Source organism: Nannospalax galili, unplaced genomic scaffold, assembly GCF_000622305.1.
Source record: "Nannospalax galili isolate Female #2095 unplaced genomic scaffold, S.galili_v1.0 scaffold469, whole genome shotgun sequence".
In the NCBI taxonomy this organism is placed as follows: Eukaryota; Metazoa; Chordata; class Mammalia; order Rodentia; family Spalacidae; genus Nannospalax; species Nannospalax galili.
Window position 1 is genome coordinate 567,652 of NW_008359443.1, and position 8,781 is coordinate 576,432.

The following is an 8,781-nucleotide window of genomic DNA, read 5'->3' on the forward strand; positions in this document are numbered from 1 at the left end:
GTGGCGGTCAGTCCTGGGATGGTGGCCAGGCAGGGCTTGGGCTTTGAACTGGGGTTCTGGGACTGGGTACTGGCACCACTGTGTGTAGAGCTGGGTGTAAACTCTCCTCTGAGCTTTGCTTGCCTTACTTGGTAGATATATTAATTTATATTTTCCCATAAGCTGCTTTAGGGATCAATAAGATAGTGGGTGTGTGTAATAAGAGGAGGAAGAGACTTAGATGCAGTGTAGAGAGAAGCCAGAGGCTCACTAACCACTATGCTGAGAAGTGCTGACATTGCAAATTTTATTTCTACTTATTTTATGTGTATGAATGTTTTGTTTGCCTGTATGTAAATATAGCATGTAGTGGATGATGGATCCCCTGGAACTGGAGTTATGCAGCTGCCTTGGGGGATTGTCTGCAAGAACTGCCAGAGCTCTTAACTGCTGAGACACTGCTCTGGTCTTGTAATGTCTGCATTTTAATTAAGTTTCTTTGAAGTGAAACTTCCCCTTTGTTCTCCTACTCCGAGGAACCTCTGTTTTAGGTCGAGGAACCTCTGTTTTAGGTCATTGCAAATCATAGCTGAGAATCTAGGGTCTGGAGTGACGGATGGAGGATTATAGGCACTTGGATAGCAGTTTCCTGGGTGAAGATTCCTGGGTATGTAATGGGATGTGGCTAGTAGATGTGTGCTGGGTGTTGGGGTACATTTCATTACTTTACCTCACAGGCATATGTCTAAGTGAATCAGATAAAAAATAATCACAGGAGGCTCCGGGCTGCTCACCAGAACATTTTTAGAAAGTATTATGTGTTACTGATTACAAATTCAGTATAATTTCTGGTCATTTCATTTTGTGTTTGTGTGTGTGTGTGTGTGTGTGTGTGTGTGTATGTGTGTGTGTGTACGCACGTGTTTGTGCATGAGTGTGGAGGCCAAAGGTCATGTTGAGTGTCTTCCTCAATTTCTCTCCGCTGTGTTTTCTGAGACAGGGTCTCACTGAACTTGGAGCTCACCGATTCTGCGGGCCTGACAGGAGGCCCCCGGGATGCCCCTGTCTCTGCCTTCCCAGGGCTGGACTGGGGACGTGTGCTGCCAGGTTGGCTTCTGACAGCTACTGGGCACTGGGACTCAGGTCCTTGTACCTGAAAAGCAAGTACCACTGAGCCATCTCCCAGGACCCGATTCCGGTTCCTTTCTTTCTTTCTTTCTTTCTTTTTTTTTTCAATTTTTCAATTTTAGATTAAAAAATAATTTATTGAGAATTTCATACATGCATATAAGGTATTTTGATCAAATCCATGCCCACTCCCTCCCCTCCAACATTCCCCCTTCTGAAGAGGTACCCCTAAAACCTTTTAAGGATTAGATAAAAGCTCCCAAATACTTTTGACATTTTTGGCCTTTGGAACGGAGTAGGTTACTAAGAGGCCTGAGGACACTGTGACTTTTAGCCAAGAAACTGGCGACTTTTCTTTGGGGTCTTTCACTCTAAAGTCCAGCCTTGGCAGACAAATGAGTCCCAGCTTCAAACCTACAGCTGGGAATCTGCAAGTCACAGGTCTCTTTTGCTAGTTGCGCCCTGGAAGGTTCTGCCAGTAGGGGGTGCCAGAAGCAGGCTGGAGGAGGGATGGGGCTATGGCCAGTCCAAGGTTCTGCCAGTAGGGGGTGCCAGAGGCAGGCTGGAGGAGGGATGGGGCTATGGCCAGTCCAAGGTTCTGCCAGTAGGGGGTGCCAGAGGCAGGCTGGAGGAGGGATGGGACTATGGCCAGTCCAAGGTTCTGCCAGTAGGGGGTGCCAGAGGCAGGCTGGAGGAGGGATGGGACTATGGCCAGTCCAGTCAGCGTCATGTTAGCATTGCCAAGAAAGCTTTCTAATCTTTGGTTTGTTTTAGTAACTGCAAGGGATTCAACTAAGTTTTGCAGCATTTGCAGAATTGCTTCACGGCTGTCCTTGTCTCTGTATAACCCAGGCATCAACTTCAATGGCGTCCCCTCCTTCCTGGAGATCCCTCCTTCAAGCTAACTTTCAAGAGTCTTCACCTCTCCCCTGTGTGGCGTGGGGACCGTGTCCTACATCTGTACCTCGGGGAGGCTCTGGCTCACTGGCTTCCTTTTGTCTCTTCAGTCCTACCAAACTCAGCCAACTGTTCTTTGTATTAAATTCTCTCTGTGAAAATAACAGATGTGGGAACTTCTAGTTCAGTATGTGTAGGGAACAACAACAATAAAAAAAATTGCCACACCATCCTTCCAAGTCAAAAGCGGAAACCCTAAAAGATCACAGTTATGCCATGGCTATAAGAACAATGAGGTCCCAGAGAAAATCAAGCCTCCCAAATTGGAGAGGTGGATACATATCTTACATGGACTTGTGCATAAACAGAATAAATCACAGCAATGTACAGGGACAGAGAGAGTGGTCTGTGTTACTGTGCTGTTATACGTATTTCAGTGAAGCCGTTTAATGTTATACGTATTTCAGTGAAGCCGTTTAATGTTATACGTATTTCAGTGAAGCAGTTGAAAACAGATTTGGATTAGATGCAAAGCTGACTTTAGGCCATTACTAAAAAAAGTAAAGAAGTGTAGCAGGCAGGTTAAGAAGGGTGGAAAGTAGAGTGGTAAGTGCTGGGGTAGAGCCACAGAAGGTAGATAAAAAGGAGGAACAAAGATCCAGTAATAAATGGACACAGAGCCCAGCATCAACGCCCATAGTCCTAACACTTTAGGAGGCTAAGACAGAAGGATTTCCACAAGTTCAAGGACACTCTGAGTTGCATAATAAGGGGCTAGCCTAAGCTACAGAGTGAGGCCCCCTGTCTCAAACACCTTCCAAACAATAAATAAATGGAAAACATGAACAAATATGGTTGAGAGCCCATAGATAAATAGGTAGGTAGGTAACTCAACTGTGTTAATTAATCACATTAAATATCAATGGTCTACATGTATCGATTAAAAACAAAGTATAGATATTGTCAGAATGGATTAAAAATGACCCAAATGTATGTTGTTCACTATCGGTGACCCAAGTGTGCCTTGCTCGGCGGGGAGCCTCGCTCTCCTGAAGGACGGTGATACCGACTGGTGACAGAGTATTGGACCCTGGGACTTGTGTCTTTTCAACAGCCATTTATTACAAAATTCAAATGGTTTTTATACATCCCAAGGAACTGGCAGTCACATGGGATATGACAGTCACATACAAAGATTTAGGGTACAAAGAATCAGGACATTTAGTCTGTTGGCACCAGAAGGATTCTTAAACTTTCACTCAAGGTTATCAATGCCCATCCGGTAATTTATTGGCCACAATGATTTCATTCTTAGAGTTAAAAGCATGGTAAACTTTTAGCTTAAGAGCAAACCTTTAACCTGGCCTAATCTCTTAGCCAAAGATAGCTGAGTTGTTTGTTCAGGACAGGGAGATGAGCTAAGAGTTGTTGACCAAGATGCTTTCCCACAGAGCAGGGAGCCTGCACTTATGACCAGGTCACTGTCTCCTGCCAGTCTCCCCATGTTCTGCAGGACAGGGATTATCAGAGCTGCTGTTTTCAGGGCCCCTCCCTTTAGCAGAGAATGCAGCCTGGACTTAAAAGTTTTAGGCTCATCTCACCCTAGGGCCTGGCATCCTGGTTTCCTACAGTCCACTAAACACCTACTTTGGATATAAAGAAATATTAGGTTAAAAGTGGGTGAAGATATGTATTTCATGCTAACACTAGTTAGGACGTAAGAGGCTCTCCTTCGATCTCAGGTAAGTAGACATAGACATCAGAAGAATGCAGTGGTCAGGGCTGAACAGGGACCAGTTCTTCAAGACAGTGCAGCATCTTTAGGGTGTACGCCTCCAACAGTAAAATGTTAACACATGAGGAAAATGCAGAGTTGTGAAGGCAGATGAGTCCACTATTTACCATAGTTGGAGATCAAAACTCCTCTGTTAAGAACAGTCAACTTCAGTACTTACTATAAGTCTACAGGAATCAAGAGTATGGTTCTTACAAAAGGGCAGGAAACAGATCAATGGAACAGAATAGAGGGCTCAGAATAGATCGACAGAGTCAGTTGACCTTCGACAAAGGAGCAAAAGTAACACGATGGGGAAAAATTAGTGCTTGCAACAAACACTGAAAAACCACACATTAAAAAGTAGACATAGGAACTGGAGAGACGGCTCACTGCTTAAGAACACTGGCTGAGCTGGGCACAGTGGCTCACACCTTTAATCCCCGAACTTGGGAAGCAGAGGCAGGGGGTTCTCTGTGAGTTCAAGGCCAGCCTGATCTATCTATACAGTGAGTTCCAGGACAGCTGGGGCTATAGGGAGACCCTGTCTCAAAAAGATCAAAAACAAAACAAAACAAAACAAAACAAAAAAACCCACTGGCTGTTCTTGCAGAAGACCTGGGTTCAAATCCTAGCACCCACATGGCAGCTAACAACTGTCTGTAACTCCAGTTCCAGGGGATCTGACAGCCTCTTGCAGGCAATACATGCATACACATAAAATAAAAATAATAAAATATTTTTTTAAAAGTAGACATAGGCACAGACCTTACCCACTGTTTTAGTTTGTTTCTCCATTGCTGTGACAAAACACTCTGACAAATACCAACTTGGGGAAGAAAGGGTTTGTCTTTCATCTCTCATGTCACAGTTCATCAGGGAGCCCAAGGTAGGAACTCAGGGCAGGAACCTGGAGGCAGGAGCTGGAGCACAGGCCATGGAGGAACTCTGCTTACTGGCTTGCTCCCCTGGTCTCTGCTCAGCCTGCTCTCTTATCCAACACAGGGCCACCTGCCCAGGGGTGGCACCACCCACAGTGGGCTAGGTCCTCCCACATCACTCAACAATCAAGAAGATGCCCCATAGATGTGGCCACAGACCAGTCCAATGGAGGAAATTCCCCAACTGAGGCTCCTTCAACCCAGGTGTGTCAAGTTGACACTAAAGCTGTCCAGCACAGCCACTTTACAAGAATTAAATGTGTCAAAGACCTAAATAGCCTAATAGGACATCTATGATGGGTGTGATGATAACTTTTAAATAGAACACCAATGACATGAGCCACTAAAGGAAGCATTGATAAAATGGACTCGTTAAGGTCAAACTTACACTCTGCTCAGGACAACTCTGGAGAGTGAGAAGGTAAGGTACATCCCGGGGGAAAACTCAGAGGAAATCACACAAAACCTTTCAGTATAGCTCTGAATGCAATGCTATTCTAAAAGTCGTGTCTATTTAAAGAAAGGCTAGCACGGTAGCTGGTGTGGCTCAAGTAGCCTCTGTTTGAGCTGATACCCCAATTTTCTAAGGAAACTCTCAAGGGCTTTAATAAGAAGTACCTGTCTCTTTAAGGTTGGAAGGTCCTCTCTGGATTACCTACCTGGGAGGAGGGTTGGGTGTCATGGAGCAGTTAGACATTTGAAGATGGTGCCTATCCCAGAATATTTGGAGGTGTCTTAAAGGTGGACTAGGTAGTAGATCTTCCAGTGAGGATGGAATTACAAACATATCTTCTCAATCTTAGGAAGCAGCAATTTCTTTCTCCAGGATTTTTCAAGTAAACTAAAACTCTAAGAGACTTTAAGTTTCCCTTACTTAGTTCAGTGCTTTCATTTTCTATGCAGAGAAACCAAAGCCCAGAGATGTGTCATTTGCTTGAATGTTAAAGACATCATCTATGTGCTGGGGTTGAGTTATAAGTCCATCTTGGCCACGTGTAGGCTGGTTTCAAATCAGATGTGTCTACACATGATCATGTCCTGTGGTGGCCTGGGCCAAGAGGGATTGGTTGTACTTTCTAGTGTTTCTAGGTGCAGGATATTGGTCTTGAGGGCTGCATTGTGACATGTACTTAATTTTTTTACGTTGTTTGTTTTATTTAATGTGTCCATGCACAGGCATGCCATGGTACATGTGGGGAGTCAGAGGGCAACTTTCAAGAATCAGTTCTCTTTTTCCATCATGTGGGTCTTGGGAGTTGAACTCAGGTCCTCAGGCTTGGTGGCAAGTACCACTACCCACTGAGCCATCTCACTAGCCCCATGATATATACTTTTTATTTTCCACAGAAACTTCACATTTGGAATGTTGCTGAGGACTGAGTGAGACCATTGCAGCATGGGAAGGTCGCTGCTGGTCGCCTGCCCTCTAAATGCTGCTGCACACCCCCCAGGCCCAAAGCTTCCTCCAGCTACTCTCGCTCTCCTAGTGATCTCCCCTAGTCTGGACGCTCAGCTCATTCTACAGTTCAGGTTTGTGTCTCCAGTCCTTATCCCACTCACCATGCCCAGGGAGTCAACAGCGTGGGGGTCATCTCCACAGATTCACAGGGCAACTGTTGACATACCCAAACCTGGCTTTTCTTTCTTTTAATTATATGAATGTGTCTGTGGGTTTAATTATATGAATGTGTCTGTGCATGTGAGTGCAGGTGCCCGCAGAGGCCATAAGAAGGCATTGGATCCCCTGTAGCTGGAATTACAGGTGATTGTGAGCTAGTCAGTGTGGATGCTGGGAACTGAACTTAGGTCCGATGGAGGAGCAGTAAGCTCTTAACCACTGAACCATGTCTCCAGCCCCTACCTCTGACTCCTTTAACTTCCCAAGCTCTACTTGCTGCTTCTCAGTGGACACAGCCTGGGTTCACGGATGTCCTCATGTCAAGGAGCCTTGATTCCACCCTTGATAGTTCATCTAATTTACCTGCAAAGCCTCTGGATTCCAACTTGGAAGACTGTCCAGGATCTGACTTCTCTAACATGGACCTGCTGGGTCTCCTGAGCCCACTGGCTCTTACATGGACCACCTCCGTGGTCTCCTTCTGGGTCTCCTGAGCCCACTGGCTCTTACATGGACCACCTCTATGGTCGCCTTCTGGTCTCCTGAGCCCACTGGCTCTTACATGGACTACCTCCCTGGTCTCCTGCTGGGTCTCCTGAGCCCACTGGCTCTTATATGGACCACCTCCCTGGTCTCCTGCTGGGTCTCCTGAGCCCACTGGTTCTTACATGGACCACCTCTGTGGTCTCCTTCTGGGTCTCCTGAGCCCACTGGCTCTTACATGGACCACCTCCCTGGTCTCCTGCTGGGTCTTCTGAGCCCACTGGGTCTTATGTGGACCACCTCCCTGGTCTCCTGCTGGGTCTCCTGAGCCCACTGGCTCTTATATGGACCACCTCCGTGGTCTCCTGCTGGTCTCCTGAGCCCACTCTTGCTATCTTCCATTCTGTTCTCCATAACCAGTCACATGGGACTTCAGAGGACTAGAAACAAACAGGCTGAGCCTTGTGGTTGCCCCAAACTGCTGCCTGGAAGGAGGTGATGCAGGGAGGGAGGGACTGCAGTTTAGAGAGGGTTAGACTGTTAAATTGTACATGGCAGAGCCATGGAGAGAAGTAAGAAACAGAAGGTATCTGTGCAGAGGTCCTCCCAAGTCTGCTGTTGTACCAAAGAATACAGACAGAGAGCAAAGCTCCCAAGGCTGGGTGAAGAACCGAGTCTGGGAACATGAACATGGCCAGGGCTTGCATGGGACTGGAAGATGTTTATGCTCCCATTAGCCGCTGTGCAGTACTATGAACTCTTGGGACAGTTAATAGGTACTTTAAAAGGGTCAAGTCTTGTGTACAGGCTTATGTTAACCTTGAGTATTGGCCACATATGAAACCTCACTAGCAAAACTTGAAAACCAGGCTTAAAAAGAACAAGATGAACGTCAAGCAGCCTACCAATAAAATAAAATACTTTTCATAGAACAAAATTCAGTGCTTAGTGCAAAATTCATGATGTGTAGCTTTCAAATGAAAATTATCAGACAGATGAAGAAGTAGGAAAATGTGACACAAATCATCCTAAATTCTGTGTGTGCGCCTATGTGCATGCATGTGTGTGTGTGTGATCCAGTCCACATCTAGGCAGTGAGCTGCACCCCACACTCACTGTTCCAGACCTTTGCAATGATGGGTCTCGGCCTATGACACTCCTCCACAAGCTGTCTGAATTAATACCTCAGTTCACTTAAGTATCTGTTCAAATTCTCCCTCCCTAGAGAAGCTTTGACTGATATATAAAACTGTTGCCACCCGTCGGTCTCTGTCTCCTTACCTGTTCTTCATTGCATTTGGTCTTTAGAGTGAGTGCCCTTTGGGAACGTCTTTGTTTTGACACGGTTTATAGATAGCAGACACTTAGCAATGTTTATTAAATGATTGAATGAATGACGGTGGTAAAATGTACTTCCCTGTGAGTAAAACACAATGGTGGTAAACACCACCTGCATCATGTATGAAATTAGCCGTCAAAATGGAAGCGTTTGACTGTGGCTCGCGTGCTGTGACTGCGGCACTGACAATGCCTGTCACCCAGGTGCTACAGATGCTGTGATGCCGCGTTCCCGGCCTGTCTGCAGCGGTGTTGGTAAAGCATCAGACACAGCCATACAGCTGTGGAACAGAGTCACAAGCAACGGCCCCACTGGTTTATGTCTTTACCACACTATGCCTAGGAATTTTTAAATTCTAAAAGTAATAAATAAAATGTGTTTTAATGATTAAACAATATAGTTTCTATTTGAATTATAGGTTTAATATTAAATAACAATTATGAAATATTTAAATTTTATGTTAATGTAATATTTATACTTAATAGTTGTTATATAAGATTTATATTTCATATCTTGTTTTTAAAATATTTTGTTATTTTTATTTTATGTATATGAGTGTATTGCCTGCATGTAGGTAAGTGCACCTGTGTCATGCAATGCCCATGGAGGACAGAAGAGGCTG